This window comes from Lepisma saccharinum, chromosome 8 (assembly GCF_977018435.1).
Source record: "Lepisma saccharinum chromosome 8, izLepSacc3.1, whole genome shotgun sequence".
NCBI classification, from domain to species: Eukaryota; Metazoa; Arthropoda; class Insecta; order Zygentoma; family Lepismatidae; genus Lepisma; species Lepisma saccharinum.
Window position 1 is genome coordinate 2183728 of NC_139236.1, and position 17423 is coordinate 2201150.

General features: G+C 37.3%; 1 protein-coding gene across 3 annotated transcripts in view; it reads right to left on the reverse strand.

The window, feature by feature from the left end:
* Positions 1–16645, reverse strand: part of Trl (Trithorax-like) — a 118299-nt gene extending 101654 nt beyond the window's left edge. For 2 of the 3 annotated variants that reach the window (XM_083126282.1, XM_083126279.1), the window contains exon 1: positions 16480–16645. The gene's annotated coding sequence lies outside the window, so the exon portion shown is untranslated. Of the gene's footprint in view, positions 1–5033; positions 5040–16479 lie in introns of those variants that run through there. The other variant, XM_083126281.1, reaches the window with a different exon arrangement.
* Between the last annotated feature and the right edge of the window lie 778 nt (positions 16646–17423).

Genomic DNA, 17423 nt, shown 5'->3' on the forward strand with positions numbered 1-17423 from the left:
TTTTGAAGATTCTAAGTTCAAATTGCAGTACAGTGTAAGTTATCAAATGATTTTTTTTTACCAATGTTATGAACATTCCATAGAATAAGTAACAATTCCTTACTCGTTTCCCCCACCCCCTTCCCGGTTTCTCGTGGCTAAGCACTTCGTAATTAAAAACTAATATGATTTAGCCATGTTTTGAATTTGGTGATGCTCAGCTTCTTATAGTATGCACAATTGCTAGTAGGTGGTTTCCTGGCACCTAGCTCTGAAGATTTTATGAGCACTGCTCCTAGATATAGAACATTTCTGGTGAGGGTATTACATAAAGCAACCTTGGTCTCAAACATTTTTATTTTATACTGCTCATTATCTTCAAGAAAAATAAAAACATTTTCTACCTAACAGCATGTGTAATTTTCGTAACAGGCTAATATTATCAAAAGAAAAAATACCAACGTGTATGAAGTTGCATCCACAGCTGGTAATTTCAGTTTCATGCTATCAATAATTTCAAATTGGAAAAACAGTGCAGAGGCATACCTCATTTATTAGTTTATTTGATTTTCCTTATACACATCAAAAAATGCACACTAGTACTTTACAAGTACCTGTAAAGTATGCGTACACTTTCATAATTACACCAATCACAGTACTTGATTTGTTTATAAGTTGAGTTTCATTATCCACTTTCACCCTCCACAAATTTCAGTATACTACTTGCAATATTTGATGATAGCAATTAAAAGTCAACTGGAATAGAAGTCAATACACAAGCTTTCGGTAACATATTTTATACACGTTCAAGATGAAGAACTATATATACTTTGCATTGTGAAGATTAGGTAATGATGTAACTGTAAACATATTAAGGTATTCTATGTTAGAAAATAATGAGATATACCGCTATTTAAAAAAATGAAATGTCACTCTTGCTAAGGTGTATCCCACAGAGGTTAATAAACCCTTATCTTATGAAAAAAAAATGTTCGATAAGGAACAAAATTACAATACCTATCATTGACAACACTACTGGCCATCCAACTGACTATACCAGTTTGAGACATGAATCCTTTTTCCCATCGAAAAAATATATGGAGATTTGCATATTGATATTAATGATACTAGTTTTTTTTTTCCCTAACATGTACCAATGTTTCTATGTCTGTTATCCTACAAGATGATCCCAGCTGAAGGAACACAGGGTAGGGAGGGATAGGTTCACTGGTGGATTTTAAGAAGTAGCAGAAATGTCATCTGCTAGGTTGTGTTCCTTAAAAGTGATTGAAATTGCATTTATGTCATTTTAGTTTTCCTGGCTATTTCTTGACCAGGCATGGGTCGGGTCGACATGTTAGAGCTACGCTGACATTGAAATTTATCTGCTTATATATCTGTTGTAAAATATGAAAGCTCTCTGAGATGCAGTCTAGCCATCTGTTGCTTTGTTACAGGCGGGAAAATATAATGGGAAGCTGTGTATTGACCCTATCAACACTAGGTCAGATGTTAGCATGATGCTCACGTGTCGACTCACCAAGGGGCTGTCTTTTTCACTTATTTATTTTTGGTTCTTTATTCAGAAGATGGTGATGTGGAGCAGCCTGGCGTAAGTGAGCACGACAGCAACAGTGAAATAGCATCCAATGAATATGACAAACTCAAAGAAATGTTCATGGGGCACAGTACGCTGGATGTGACAAAACAACAATGTAAAATATTCACATAATGAACAAAATATGATGTTGAGAACCAAAATTATCAACGAAATTTGAAAAAATGGAGATGTTAGCATCGTGCTAACATGTTGACCATCGGAGTTACTCCAATATCAGTCGACCAACGCTGGGTTAAGGATCCAGCTTCTTGCACCATACATAAGATTTTATCTGCATATTTTGGGTCTGCTTTTCAAGAAAGAAAGTTCAAAGGAATGCTATGGAGGTGGACCCAGTCCTTATATCTCACTCAGTGTGCTCCTGTCCCAAACAGTGTTCACTACCACATCACATCACTTCAGGACGGGATCTTCTCCTGAGCAGTCAGATGTATAACACTCTTTTGTCTTTTGAGATTAAAACAGATGTACATAGTGTTTACCTACCTCTGAACAAAAATGCACTTTTTGTACACCTTAGCATTGACCTATCTATTTGAGACCTGATAAATAAACCCCAGAAATGTGAACACAGCCATTTACATTACACTGGTCCACAGCCATTTACGTTACACTGGTTCACAGCCATTTTGAGCCATAGGAACCAGTAAATAAATTTTTACTAATTTGAGACCACTGATTACGAAAATAATCAAAAAACTTTTAGGTTAGTTTACAAATTGCAGTACTCATCTTCGAAGCTTGCTTATCTTCTATGGTTTCAGGTAACTTGGGATGAATCTGGCAATGCTGTATTCAAGGCTGTACAGGGAAAGTCAAAAAGAATGAAACAACTTTACGTATTTATTATGAATAAACTATTGAATGTAGGAGAATGTACAAGGCGCCAAAATACAACACAACTCTCAAAGTTTTACTTACATCACAAACATTCAATGTGGGAGCCGAGTGTCACACGACATATGTCCAGGCGGTAATCGAGTTCTTGCCATACACGAGACAGAATGTCCGCGTTGATGGTTGCAATGGCAGTAGCAACATGATGTCGTAATTCTTGCTTATCTGTTGGCATGGGCGGCACGTACACATAACCTCCACAGAAAGAAATCACAGGGGGTTAGGTCAGGTGATTTGGGTGGCCACTTGCAACATGCCAGGTTATTGGCAGTATCACGGCTAATCCAGTGGTGAGGCAGATGTTCATTCAGGTAACGCCGGACTGCAAGGTGATAATGGGGTGGTGCCCTGTCTTGTTAGAACAGGTAGTCCGTGGAGTCCTCATCTAGCTGTGGAATTAACCTCTGCTGCAGCATGCGAAGATAGGTCATGCCAGTTATGGTGCGCTTATCGAAGAAGAATGGGCCATAGACTTTTGTGATATGGTGCAAAAAATGTTGATCTTGGGTGAATTTCGAACTTGCACTTGCTCCATATGCACACATTATAACGATTGACATTCCCATTAAGATGGAATGTTGCTCCGTCCGAGAAAACTTGGCAGCATACAAAATCTTCACCCTCCAAGTCCTCTTGCATCTCTACGCAGAATGTGTGACGCAGGATCTTGTCATTTGGTTTCAGGCCTTGTACGAGATGAAATTTGTATGGCTCGGTGACCAGTCGCTTACGAAGAACTTGCCATATGATTTTTAGACACAGCTGCAGCTCACGACTGGCTTGGTACGTGGATATTTTTGGGCATCTTGTGAAAGCTTCTCTGGCTCTGTCAACGTTCACATCTGACACACGTGCCCGCCCTGTGCTCTGTCGTTTACACACAGAACCAGTCTCTTCAAACTGATGGTACCAATGGTAGATGTTTTTCCGAGATGGTGGATATTTAACAAAATGTGTGCGGAAATGCCGTTGTACCATTGTGATGAAATCTGTCTTCGCCAACTCAACACACACACAACGCCTTTTCTCTATCAGACATAGTTTCACCTGTGACGATCAACATTTACAATACATTTTCACATGTATAAAACACTACAAAGGATAATTGAGTATATTTTACTGAAATGTTGTGAAAGTAGAAAAAGTTAACTGTGGTATAATTAAACCAAACACTTTTCAAAGGATTCCTTTCTCAAAATTTAGTATGTGCGCAAATGTCTCTGTTTTCTCTCCAATGCTTTGCACTGAGACAGTGACCTCCCTCCCTCCAGTTCAGTGCATTGATTGAACGTAATGGGTTGCTTGCCCATGTAGGATATATGGTATTTGTGGTTAGGAGATCTATACCCAAGAAGTCGAGCACTCTCATAATCTAACACAATTTTTTTTTCTTAAAACTAAAGAGTGTGGAGTACTTAAGTAAATACAATGCATACGTATACTTTCATATTTTGACCATTTTTTACATTTTCAAACCTTTTTAGAAGCTACAATTTCAAGCTTTGTGCATAAACTTCAGGAGCATTGTTCCATTACCTGCACTGTATATTCACAATAAAATTATCTAAACATAATGAACAATTTAGGAGGAACATGGGTGGGGTGGATGGGCAAAGAAAGACAAGTCATCTATTTAGTGACCAAGATAACACGTTTCTGCAGCTAGAAAACTTGACAGACGGCAATGGTATTACATGCGAGTGAAACTGAACAATGTGTTTCAAGATGGTGAATGAAAAACTGATTTTCCTCTTGTTACATGCACGCTCAATACCATGCTCTCTGTTTCCCGAAAATGGTTGGCAATGCATTTTCGAAGTATAAGGAATTAAATGCAGTCATTGTAGAAAATTTGTCGGTCCGCAATTTTGCAGCAAAACTTTTAAAATTATATTTCATAGTTTAGGAAAGGAGTGATAGTAAAATCGCAAACATACATTTTGCCATAAATGAAAAGCTTGCAATTTTTAGTGTTACATGATAACTTAAAGGATTGGTGTCATATTGTATTTGAGAAAAAATTGTCACCATGTTTAAAGATGGTGGACGACAGACTGATTTAACATGCCTTGCGAGAGCTTTAAGTTATGCAAATATTTGAGGTTAGATTTTCTTAGATTAAGAAAACCAAGTCCCAGCTACGTTAGGACATTACCTGAGCTTCAAGTTTTTAATAAAACTCTCTAACATAGTGTGTGGTTTAGGAAAGGTGGGGGAAGCCAACAATTTTGAGACCACGATATCTGTAGCAAATATAGAGTTTTTAAGCTGAACTTCATGTCTCAAATAGATACACCCAGGGAATGATTTTATTTTGCATTTGCAATTTGTTGAAAGCATTTCAAGATGGTGGATGAAAAATTGATTCTTCATATACTGAGGTAGCTCCAAATTCTGATGCCACTTTCAAATATCTCCATAAACTACATTTTTGGACATTAAGAAAAGAGACTTAAATATTTTAAGGAATTTCTGAAGCTATGAAGTTTGAAAAATAAAAATATATTCTTTAATATAGTGCATATTTTTTACATACCTTTACGTTACAATCCATTAACAACTGCTTTCCGTTGCCTTTTTCCCCAAAACAGAGAAATGCACTTAACAGGACTTCCAGGACTTCACTCTACGAGCACACTATTTAACATAGCGCTAACTCGCTCTCACAGTTTATCACACAAGAGTCCCTACGCCGTCCCCTCATTCAGTCATGTATATTTTATCTGAGCTACGAGCACACTATTTAGCTAGTGCTAACCTGCCCACACAGTTTATCACGCCGAGGTTCACTCTCTGTGTATCTCTATGCATCCATCTGGCTCTGAGTAACTGTAAAAAACAAACTATATCAATCCATCTGGCCCTGTGTCAGAGCATCTGAGAGCCCGCAACAAGTTGGAACATGGTATATTATATACCTCCGACAAACTGGCCTGCCCACAACCTGCGGGACAAGGCCCTATTGTTACTTTTCAAACAAGAAGGTTGTTGAGGGAAAACAACCGTTGGCTTCCCCGGCCATCGGGCAAAAAGCAACCTAGGCACAAGCATTTACAAACATTCAAACTTTTACATATATATTTCCATTTTCCATCTGTGCGCAAAAATCACAGAGCAAGCAATATGTATGTTGGGATCCAAATGGGGGCCACTAATGTTTTGTCCATGGGAACTGTAAGTTTCATAGCAACCAGATATTTTGGAGGATGGATACGGTATTCCATTTGGATGAAATCAGTCAAGACAATTAAATATGTCAGCCTTATAATTTTGGCATGGTTAATACACGGAGGAGATATTTAAACTTCAAACATACACAAAAATAATGGGAAAACACAACTGTGAACAAACTGTATTGAAGCAGATTTAAAAGTGCGTGTGCAGCTACCGTATGTAGTATAGTAGGTAAAGGTAAAGTTCCCTGTGCATATAGCACCGCGGCATGAAGGCACATTGAGGTGATATGGAGATAGGGTCCAACATATTCTTAATCTCTGCCATTTTGGAGGTGATGTGATCACAACTACACTCCGGCTGCCTTTACTCCCCAGGACCCATTGATTTGAGGATGGGTAAGTTCCAGAGCTGCTTTATGCAGGGACAAGACCGGAAAATTACAACCTTAGATCACCCACCCCAAGATTCGAACCCGGGTGTTCTGCATGGCAGTCAGCCAGCCTCTCTACTTTTTTTTGTTTACATTTGTAATAAAAGTAATACCCCTAAGCAGTAGTATCCCTCTTTTTCTCTCGATTTTCTCAATTTCCTCTGTATTATCATTGGAACAAACATCCACGTCTGAACCAGGATTATAACCTGGGACTCCTGGCATTGCAGCATGCTGAGCTAACCACTTTGCCACGGAGGTTGACTAAACCACCACAGCCATCAAGTATTAGCATAGTATTGCAATGTGCAACCCTGGGAACTGATCATAGCATCGGCGGCTCGTGGTCTGGATCTATGGGTGTGTACTTTAGTCTCGCGTCCAGAAGTGTTATAACACCTCTGTCAAATACTAGCACCCGTTTCTGAGCACATATTGATGCTTAATATATTGGCAACCCAAGTTTTGATCAACTTTCACTGAAAATGAGGCTATGATAGAGTTACATTTCATTTTTCTTTTAAAACGGATCTTTTACAAATTTCAAATATTTCGAAAATTATCCAGCCAATCACGAGAAGAATGATTAGGGATGTGCCGAAGCCGATTACAGATGTATGAAAATCGGCCGAAATTGGCACATCGGCATCGGTATCGGAATCGGCAAAAATCCGATATTTAAACCGGTACAGATTATACTAGAGTTTTTACCTTCTAATAAGTTTTATATTCTAGTTTTGTAAGATTTATTGAACATTTGGTTATGATTCGTCATTATTGTAGAGTTTTTGTAATAAAATTATTGCAAACTCATTCAGAGGATCAACCTAACTCAAAATCGGAAATAAAACAGTACATTGCTGAACCAGGATCTGCTGTTGTATTGGAAGTTCAAAAATGAATATTCAAACCTGAAGCAAGTCCTGAGAAAATACTTGGGCATACCTGCTGCATCAGTATTCAGTGATTGAGTGTTCAGTGTTGCTGAACAGATTTGCGAAAAGAGAAGAAGTAGATTACTTACTGAAGTGCTTCCAAATCTCGTGTTTCTTAAGTTGAATCTCGCAGAACAGGAATTCATTTTGCATTTCAAAGAACTGCTTGTGTACTGATGTTTAATCTCCTGAGAATCAATGTTCTTCTTAAAGGTTCACATAACATTTTGTAGATGCAAATGTACATTCGCATCTCTTGAGAATATATATGTATATACATATGATATGCAACAGAAATGTACATAGCAAATTTATTTTTGTCATGCTGAAAATAACATCCCATTTCTGTTTAATAATCTTATGTATCGGAATCGGTTAAATATCAGCATCGGTTCCAAAAATTATCGGCGAGTACATCGGCATCGGTAAATTTTCAGCTTCGTCACATCCCTAAGAATGATGTTATTGTGCAATATGTAATTCAGCATTCAATAATGTCACAAAATCACTCAATACATATAAGTACCGATCTACAATATCAATACTATTGTTGATTTGCAAAATATTTTATAAAAACTTCCTCCTCCGCTACACTGATATTAATGAACAAGGAGAATAATAACATTAGCGTACAACTACACCAAAGAAGCCAATCCAACTACCACATGGAGGAAATCAGTTGTAATCTATCTAGCTGTTGTTTATTTCTAATGACAGACTGATCGAACCAAGCAAATGAAGCAAAATCAAGAGAATAATAAATTTTAAAGAAATTTTACAGTACTCACTCAGTTCACACTGTCTTGCTTCGATACTTCAGAATTTTTCCTTCCCTTCCGCCGTACCTTTATATTGCTGCCGTTGCTAAAGGCTTTATAGCTAACTTCCCTCCAAAAATTCAACAACGTTAAATATTAAGTATCTGCCACGCTCTGTACAGTTTCCCTATTTATCATGAAATCAAACAGTTTGCACTGAAACAGGTACGAGCTTTTGACAGTGCTAAACAATTTTTCAACTCAGTTGATGTACACTCCCTCCACGTGGGTTGATAATTCGGCTACTGCGCCACAGAGTCCATTTATTTTGGCCAAGATGCACTAAGCAAAGGCAGTATCAGGCATGTTTAAAACACCCATCTTGCTTTCAGTTGCCCCTCCTCACCTTCCCACTTATCTTCCCCTATCATGCATGGGACACAATCGGAGGGACAATATACCATGGAAATTTCTCTTTTCTAAAAAAAAAATCCCTCATCTTGCAATGATGTATGGGTTGTCTCGACTCTGTCACATGATCTCTAATGGAATGGGTTTGCAACACTACATTTGCTCGCACACCAATTGCTGCATTCACAGGTTTCGTAATTGATGCAACCTCCCCTCACACAGTGATCAAGCCAAAGCACCCAATCAGCATCCTCTACGCGACTGCTTCGACAGTGTCATAGGGAGCGAAACTAACATTGCCTTCAAGCCCCAAGCGCAACTCGGTCGACGCGGGTTGATATCACTCATCACAGGGTTCTCCACCATCTCTCTTGGTGAAACGACATGGGAACACTTGATATTTCGAAGGAGAACAGTTCAATAAAGAAGTATAATAATAATATTTTGCATTACAGATTTATTTAGGTATGCATGTGCGAATGTGCAAATAAGCAGAAGCCGCTACTGGATCATAGATCTATTAACTGTTATGCCATCCAGCAAGAGTAGAATCAAACTGCTGGTCAATATAGTATTTTAGATAATTTAATCATTTGTCCCGCACTGTAGATGTGCGGTCATGCTTTGGGCTCCGGCTATGAGTCTCCTTGGAGAAATGTAACAGCTTTTCTCCTGAGATTTCGGCCTGTGTGTGAGACTAGTGAACACTCACCATGATGATTAAATTGGGGGAGCTACGAACGAGTAACGTAACCTGGTCATGAAAACCTACAATGACGACTAGGGAGTTCCTCGTGCTGACCACACGTCACCCCGTAACTGGTTGGATGATCTTCCACCTCAGAGTAGGATCAGGTGAGAGTGCGGCCGACAGTCGGTAGGTAAGCCTGGGCCATCAATGGTCTGTTGCGAAATGGGTTATGTATGATTTTAGCTTAATCATTTCAAGGTGGGAGACCTTGATTGTCAATTCTAAACTATGTTAACAGAAAATATTAAATATTTTTTGATTCAGTGAACTAAAACAATACAAATTGAATGTTCCAATATATTACTATCAGGGAAAAATGTATTTCACTTATAAAATATATATATTTATAAACATAACCTAAAAAGAAACAATAAAACCCAGTTTTATCCGGATTTCATCTGAAAAAAACTGAAAAACCTGCCCGGGTTGGTTTTTTCGAAGAAAACCAGGCAAAGTGTCAACCCTGTCTGATAAAGAAACACAGGCACCTAATAAGAAATGCATTTAAAACTCTAATCATTTTAGAACGGAACCTATTTTTAATTTCTATTATTTTCTGTGCTTTACATACTATGCTCTGTGTTTAGGTGGTTTATGATACATTTTGATTAGAAATAAAAATTATAATAATCAACAACTGAACACTCCAGAATATGCATCATTTCACCACGAGAAACTGCTACTTCATGCATTATGTTCGGAGACGTCCATTACCTACATGACAACTTGTAAAGTGTGACAAGTGGGAACATGCTAAAGACAGGTTGAGAGAGGAACTGCAACCTAACACTGATATTGCAGCATGCATAAATGAAACTTCACATGGGGTCAAATTGACCCCTCCCACTGTTCTAGGGGTATAACATGAAATTTCACAGACATAAATTATATTTTGTAGATTTCAATATACCATCTAAAAAAGGACAAAGAATTATGAAAAGTCACAAAATTTTGAGGAAAAAATAAGAAAAACAGGAAAGTTGGGAAAGTTATTAAAGAAACGGTGAAGGTAGGGCATTCTAGAGTTAAAGAAGCATCCGTGCTTCCTACCAACATGCCATTATTTTGTTAATAGAAGAAATAAAAGGTATTGAAAATAATATGAAAAAGGCACCTGACGAAAATATCCCTGCAGAAGGCATTCCACAGACTACTATCAACACGAGGCTCGAAAACCAGCACCAACATGGTGAGATGTTGAAAACATTTATGGAAATTACTGTAACACTAAGAGCCTTAAGCCTGACTCGCCTAACATAACTTCTAAACCCTTTTGCACCACACACACATGACCTAGATGGTGGAAGCAGTCTGTAACCAAGACAAAAGTAGACGAATGGCTGGTTGCAAGAGATGAAGCACATAGGAGTATACAGAACTGATAAAAAAATTTCAGCAAACATGCAGTAAGTAATCGTTAAAACTCCGAAGTATGTGTTAACAAACATAAATAGAAATCGAACCCTGAAAAAAATGTGTATGTACCATGATGAAACTGGAATTAAACAATCAGAACTTGGGCCAAGATATTTCATTTATTAATTAATATAAGATTGGATTAAAAGTAATTATATCTTGTGCTGCAATGGCCTTCCTAAACACGACTCAAGCGGTAACAGCATGAATAACTATGCAATACTTTCTAATGTAAGGCCACCTCTATCATTTCGATCGAGATTTTAATAAAAGGTTTCATTTTTTCGTAACGATGGCCATCTGCGAGTTAGTAAGTTAATTAGGTATTTTGGATGGAACATGTCAATTTGATGGCTGCGGTAGCTCAGTTATTGGGGCAACTGACTACCATGTGTTACCCTGCCCCCGTGTCAGGGCAACAGTGTTTTTTTTCCTTATTTAAATGTTTTATTAATATATATATGTCTGATTAGTGTAAATCAATTTTAATGCATTTTTAGGTTTGTATTATTCTATGTATAAATACCATGTAGCTCTCTGTTCTTGCTTCGTGTTTCGAACGTTCGAGGAAAAGGCGGGCAGGTTAGCTGTTAAAGATTAAAAATTTTGAAAGAAGGGCCGTTGGCAACAGACGCCAACAAAATGTATATAAACTCCCAGATGAGAGTGGGGGAGGTCGGCTGTTGGAACTGGGACTTGGAAGGGAGAGGCTGTCTTTGCTTCGGTCAGCTAGGACCGGAGGACAGGTCTTCCGAAACGGATGCTGTAAGAGATTGGATTGCCGGGCAAGCTAGTGCCTTGGTGTCCAGTTTACAGGTAAAAAGGTAGTTTGTACTGGATGTTATTTTGAAGTAATTACGGTGTGCCGGGCAGCCTAGTGCCTTGTCACCATGAAGGTTGAGAAATGTACACGTCGGGCGACCTCGCGCCTGTTAAGACGTTTCTTGGAGTAACGCGAGTCTACCTTGTGACAAGCGTACTTCAGATGTAATTCATAAAATGTAAAGCATCCAGGTACAAACAATAGAGATTCGAACATCAAAAAAAAATAGAGTTTTGGCCCGATAATTAGAGAAATGAACGTTCGGATACGACTTGTATATACTTCAAATTTTACGTTAATTTAATTTAATTACGTTAATATTTATAGAAAATATCCAAAATTTCCGTTTTTAATTTCACAGATGCTGAGCAAGGTAATTTATCCCCTTGATTAATAAGGTTTCGCAAAGGTTATCTGTTGTCTCTTGTAGTTAATTATAAAATTATGTTGATACCCCTAGACAAATCTGAGCCGAGTATGAAGTGCATCAAACCTCGAATGCGGAGGTAAAGTGTGGGAGGCCAGGCTAGTAACACATGCGAGAGACCCATGTTTGATCCCCGGTGAAGTAGAAAGGTGTATCTTTTCCACCTTTTCAACCGGCTCTGGTACCCACCTAGCATCGTGAAAAGTAGGTACCTGGGGGAAACTCTCAGGATGTAAAGGTGTGGTGCTGATCACATCACTCCCACCTTCAGCAGTGATCAAGAAAGTGTGGGGCCCTAACTCGGTACTAATTTACTATCCCACCAACAGATTTATTCATTTTTACACAAGCAACTACTTACGGTGATAAGTTCCTGAAGTATTGTCTAACATCTGGAAGGTGTTTTCTGCCATGTGGAAATTCATTATTTTTGTTGGAAATTAATTCTCCGACGCACAATAGCCTTTGGCACGTACACCTCCATAGCTTATCGCATGTCGTGCTTGTTTTCTGTTGATTGCAGGGTTTCCAACCACACCATTGATTTCCGAAAAGATGACGTGTCGTCGATGCGTGGTGAAATTCTTACCGGGTGTGGAAGATCCACTGGAGTTTGTAATTGGGTAATTGAAAAATGGGTAGCCCCACAAACCATTTCCGGCAAGGTTAGGTTAGGTAAGCATAGTTAAAATTTTGTTCGTAAAATAAGGTGAAGAAGCTTTAAAAGAAATCACTTTAGTATTCTTTTTGATTATGAAGGTTGGAAACACTGCATCGACAAAACACAAGCATGACGCATGATGATCTGCGAAGGTGTACGCGCCATACTGTTTCTTACGGAAACGAAACAACGCAAATAAAGAAGTACTCGTAACGTGAAAAATTGACATTACTTTCATCAAAAAAACATGAATACAACTTCAAGAATGTTCCGCGAAGCATATAGGTAAGTACGAATGTTAAAAGTGATGAAATAAAGAAGTTACATGTGTTTGTGGAATAGTAAATTTTTACCCCTAACTCCAACCCCCTATACGCCTTCATGGCGTGGTGCCAAGCATAGGGAAGGACTGTTACTTTCTTACATGTCAATTTGCCAGGCCTCTCTTGCTGAGTCAATATGCCCTTGCATATTATTCACATCGTAAAATATAATCTATATAAAATTTGGACAAATTAGTCTTACTTACGTGAGTGAGAATAGAATTTCGAAACTACATTTTGGGGTTCAACTACCCCCTTCCTCAGTTTCTTTTTCCTCTAGGCACAAATCATTTTATGCTGCGTCAAAGAGTGTTAAAAGGTTTGGTTGAAAAACACTTATTAAAAACAGGTCACCTTTTAATTAAAACCTCCAGTTAAAAATCCCCATGGGGAACACCTTATAGCAGGTCTGCTGACCATATGGGAATAGTGTGATAAGAGGGTATCTTTTCTTTCTTGAACATTTTAACTTGCACCAGTTTTTTAGTGGAAGGTTTTATAGTGATTATTTCAACAAATAGCAGTGAGCATGGGTGCTGCAAAGGTTTTAGCGTTTTCCAAATATTTTACCTTTACCATATTGTACCAATTCCTTTTCCTGACGAGTGTATGAATTAACGAAGCTATGGCAATTTTCGGATAGCTGAGATATAGGACATGAAGAAGGGAACAGTGGTTCCCGAAACGTTGTCGGTGTATAAAATAGGTACTCATTTTTCGTAAGTAATAAATAATTTTGTATTTTTAATTTTTAGAAATACGAAAGAATATATGACAGTAAATTACCTTAGAACAGTCAAATTCCTGGGAGTATGGATTCATGAAAGTTTAAAATGGAACCCACACATAGATCACCTTTCTGCAAAACTAGGCAAAATTATATTTGCCATTAGTACACTGAAATCAATAACTTAGAAACATTGAAAATATTATATTTCACCATTTTTCAATATTTATTAGCATACGGTATACTCTTCTGGGGAAATGCCACTAATAGTAATAAAATTTGTGTGCTGCAAAAGAAAACTGTCAGAATAATGGCAGGAGCTAAGAGAAATACATCCTTCAGAAAACGGTAAATGTTTACTATCCTTCGGACACCTATAATTACTGAGTTTCGTCAATTTTTGACATTTGTACTTACCTATCTGCTTCGCGGATCATTTTTTAACGTGTATTCACGTTTTTTTGATCAATTTTAATTTTAAAAAAAAAGTGTTTTTGTAACTGAAGAACGTACGTTTCCGAAAATGGTTTGTGGGGCTATGTGTCAATGGTTCGTAGTGCTATGCGAGAATGGTGCGTGGGGGTACGCATATTTTTTTCGAAACCAATTTTTAACTATTGGAACCTATTGTGACACTACCTAACCTAACCTTACTGGAAATGGTTCGTGGGGCTATGTATGAATGGTTCGTGGGGCTATGCGTCAATGGTTCAATTTCCACTATGAAACATTCCCACATCACACAAAACACCTTCCAGATGTTAGACAATACTACAGGGACTTATTACGGTAATTAGTTTCTTCCGTAGAAATGAAGAAATCTGTCCGAAGGATAGTAAACTAGTACCCTAGTTTCGAATGCGGAACATTTCCTAAGGTGAAATAATGCATTTCTAACTAAGATAATGTCTATTTCTTACATTTACGAGTACTTACTGTTACTTGTTATTTCGATTCCGTAACACATTATGGCGGGCGATAGCGTACTGGTTCAGGGTGCGTTGTGCGAGTGTTTTGTCAATTTATACAGTGTTGCAACCTCGTTCACCGAAAAATGCCTACTTTCGTGCCCAGATTTGAAATTATGCTAATACCTCACAAACCATTGATGTTAGCCCCAAAAACCATTTTCCGTAAGGTTAGGCAAGCATAGTTAAAAAAATAAAAAAATACTCGACATGTCGAGTTTGAAACACTGACTATGCGGTTACATCATCTAAGACACGGAACATTGTGCTCTCGTGCAGAAAGCAAATGGCAGCAGCAGAAACAGCATGTCGGACAGATGTTTTCGCAGAAAACAACATGTATTTGCATTAAAATGGATCAAAATTATGGTAACGGTTCAGATTGTTTTATGATTTCTCCTAGCACAATGACTAATTATCTTAGAATTTTGGAAATCATTGTCACACGAAATTTGAACTTTCCTTAAAGTAATGAGTGCTGTTTGGACTCGAAAAAACATTACTTATGTTGAAAAAAACAACTTGAAAATTACCTAACGCACTTCTCATGGACAAGATATTCTCCGTCGACAAGCGACAGAAAATATCGTAGAAGTGTGGGAATGAATGTAGAAGTAAATTGGAACCTTAGTAGAATGCATTTAGGGACTTTATTTGGTAAATATGCAATATCGCCCGAACACCTCTCACTCGTTTATTTCGTTAATTTTAGCATTGATACTTACCTATTCTGCATTGGGGAAGATTCTTTAAGGTGTAGTTATGCCTTTTTCCATAAAATAGTGTCAACTTTTCATATTACGAGTCATTATTTGTATTCCTTGTTCCGTTTTGGTAACAGACAATATGGCGTGCACTCGTCATGGATCATCACGCGTCGTGCTTGTGTTTTGTCGATTTGGAGTGGGTATGCAGTGTTTCAACCTTCTTCACCGAAAAATACCTACTTTCGTGTTCATTATGTCATCACAAAACATTAACGGATAGCCCCAAAAAACCATTCACGATAGCCCCAAAAACCATTTACGATAGCTGCACGGACCATTTCCGGCAAGGTTAGGGTTAGGTAAGCATAGTTATAAAAAAATTTAAAAAAATTCTCGTAAGAAAAAGGCACGTTTGGAAACACTGGCGAGACCGCTTGACTTTCGACGCTCGCACCATCTGCAGGTACATAATGGAAACAACAGCATAATGTCAGTTAATGCAAGTTCCTTACATAAAAAGTGATTATTTCTTGTTCTGCAGCGTTCTATGGTGAAATTTCAGTTTCCGTGAAAGAAAATACCTCGAAAAACTTCGACAATACTACAGAAACTGATTTCAGTAAGTAGTTTCTAGTGTAAATTTGAAGAAATCCGTTCGGGCGATATCGCATATTTACCCTTTATTTTAATGCTAAGGGAACCAAACCTGACCTGGCTAACCTAACCACGATAGCATATATTGAACAAAATATTAAGTGATCGCTAAAAGTCCGTAGTATGTGTTAACAGATATAAATCGAAATCGAACCATGTAAAAATTGCATTCGTAGAATGATAAAATCGCAATTAAACAAAAGGAACTTCGACCTCCGTTTATACACCTACAACTATATAAAAAAAATTCAATTGGCTTTATTTATTTTTTCAAATTTCAAGACGTGGCTCCCGGAATTTTACAACACATTCGTGATTATGAGGCCAAATTTAGTTAGTATACCGAAAATTAACAAAATTGGAGACTCTCTATATTGTCAATTCGCTCCAATGTATCATATCATATGACACAGTTTGATAAGGATACATATATAGGATAAGTTTCATTCTACATTATATTTCTGAATGAAAAAAAAACATGACAGATTACCTTAAAATTAGCACTCCTTGGTTTCTGGTTAGGTGTACAATGTTCACTTCCACTTTTGAATCTTTTTATGTAAGAAAGGTTATATAAAATATTGATGTAGCAAACCTTTAAAAGATCGACATGCGCATTGCAAAGTATACTTCATAAAATAAGACTGAAAATGAAATGACGAAAGTCATGAGTAGCCGAAGGAGGCTGTATTATATTATCCTTTAAGTGAAAATATGAAATACATGTCTTGTTTCATTATTTCATGCGCAAGAAACTACAAAATACAAATAAATCCAATTCTCAAGGTCAATTAATTTTATGTTCAATACATACGTTTCTCAGCTAGATTTCACCAGTTGAATTTATTCACTCGCAGAAAACTTTTTTTTTTCTACACAAATTTTCACGAACAGTGAAAATAAAAATGCTCTTTATCTTTCTTCTCAGACTTTAAAATCAGGAAATAGTGAAACATTTCTTATCGAATGTAAAAGTTTCATTTAAATTTACTCACAATGAAATTATGATTTACATAATCGAGAAAAAATAAAGCGAGTCTACCGGCTGTAGTATGGGGGTTATTCCTGAGTAAACAAAAAATGATCGATCAGACAATTCGATTATTGATGGCGGGGCAAGAACTTCCGGATTGGAGAATTTTTCAATGTAAACAAGTAGAATACAGATCGTCACCGAGCTTATTTCCTTATAAAAGATCGGAAACAATATGGATCACTTGAAATTTTTGAGTGATGTAGAGAACCAAAAGTACCTAAAGTGTAAACCACCAACCCTGAGACCTTCTGTAAACAAACGGTCTCACCGATTCGATGTATCACTCCGCGTCAGCTGATTCATGACTGCAATTCCAAACATCAGACTAATATGCAGCCGCATACATTGTTACTCTCCCGGTCATTCTCTCTTTCATAACCCTTAAAACTGCAGACACTGACACACCACTGCACTGCACTTAACCACTTCGTTAAAGCAGTAGCGTACGCAGGATTTCATCAAGGGGGGTGTTATCTCGAAAACTTTCTACAAATTCACATTACCATTGTTTTATTATACTTTAATTAATTAATAATAATAATAAATTAATTAATAATTCTTATAATTAATTAATTAGTTTAATTACTACTAATGCAGCTGCTATTTATGAAAGAAATAGAACAAAATTACAATTCTTTTGTTTCAAAATAATTGTCTAGTCAACGGTTATTTGTATATGATAAGTGAGACATTTTAAGTGTGAAGACAATCCATAAAAACAA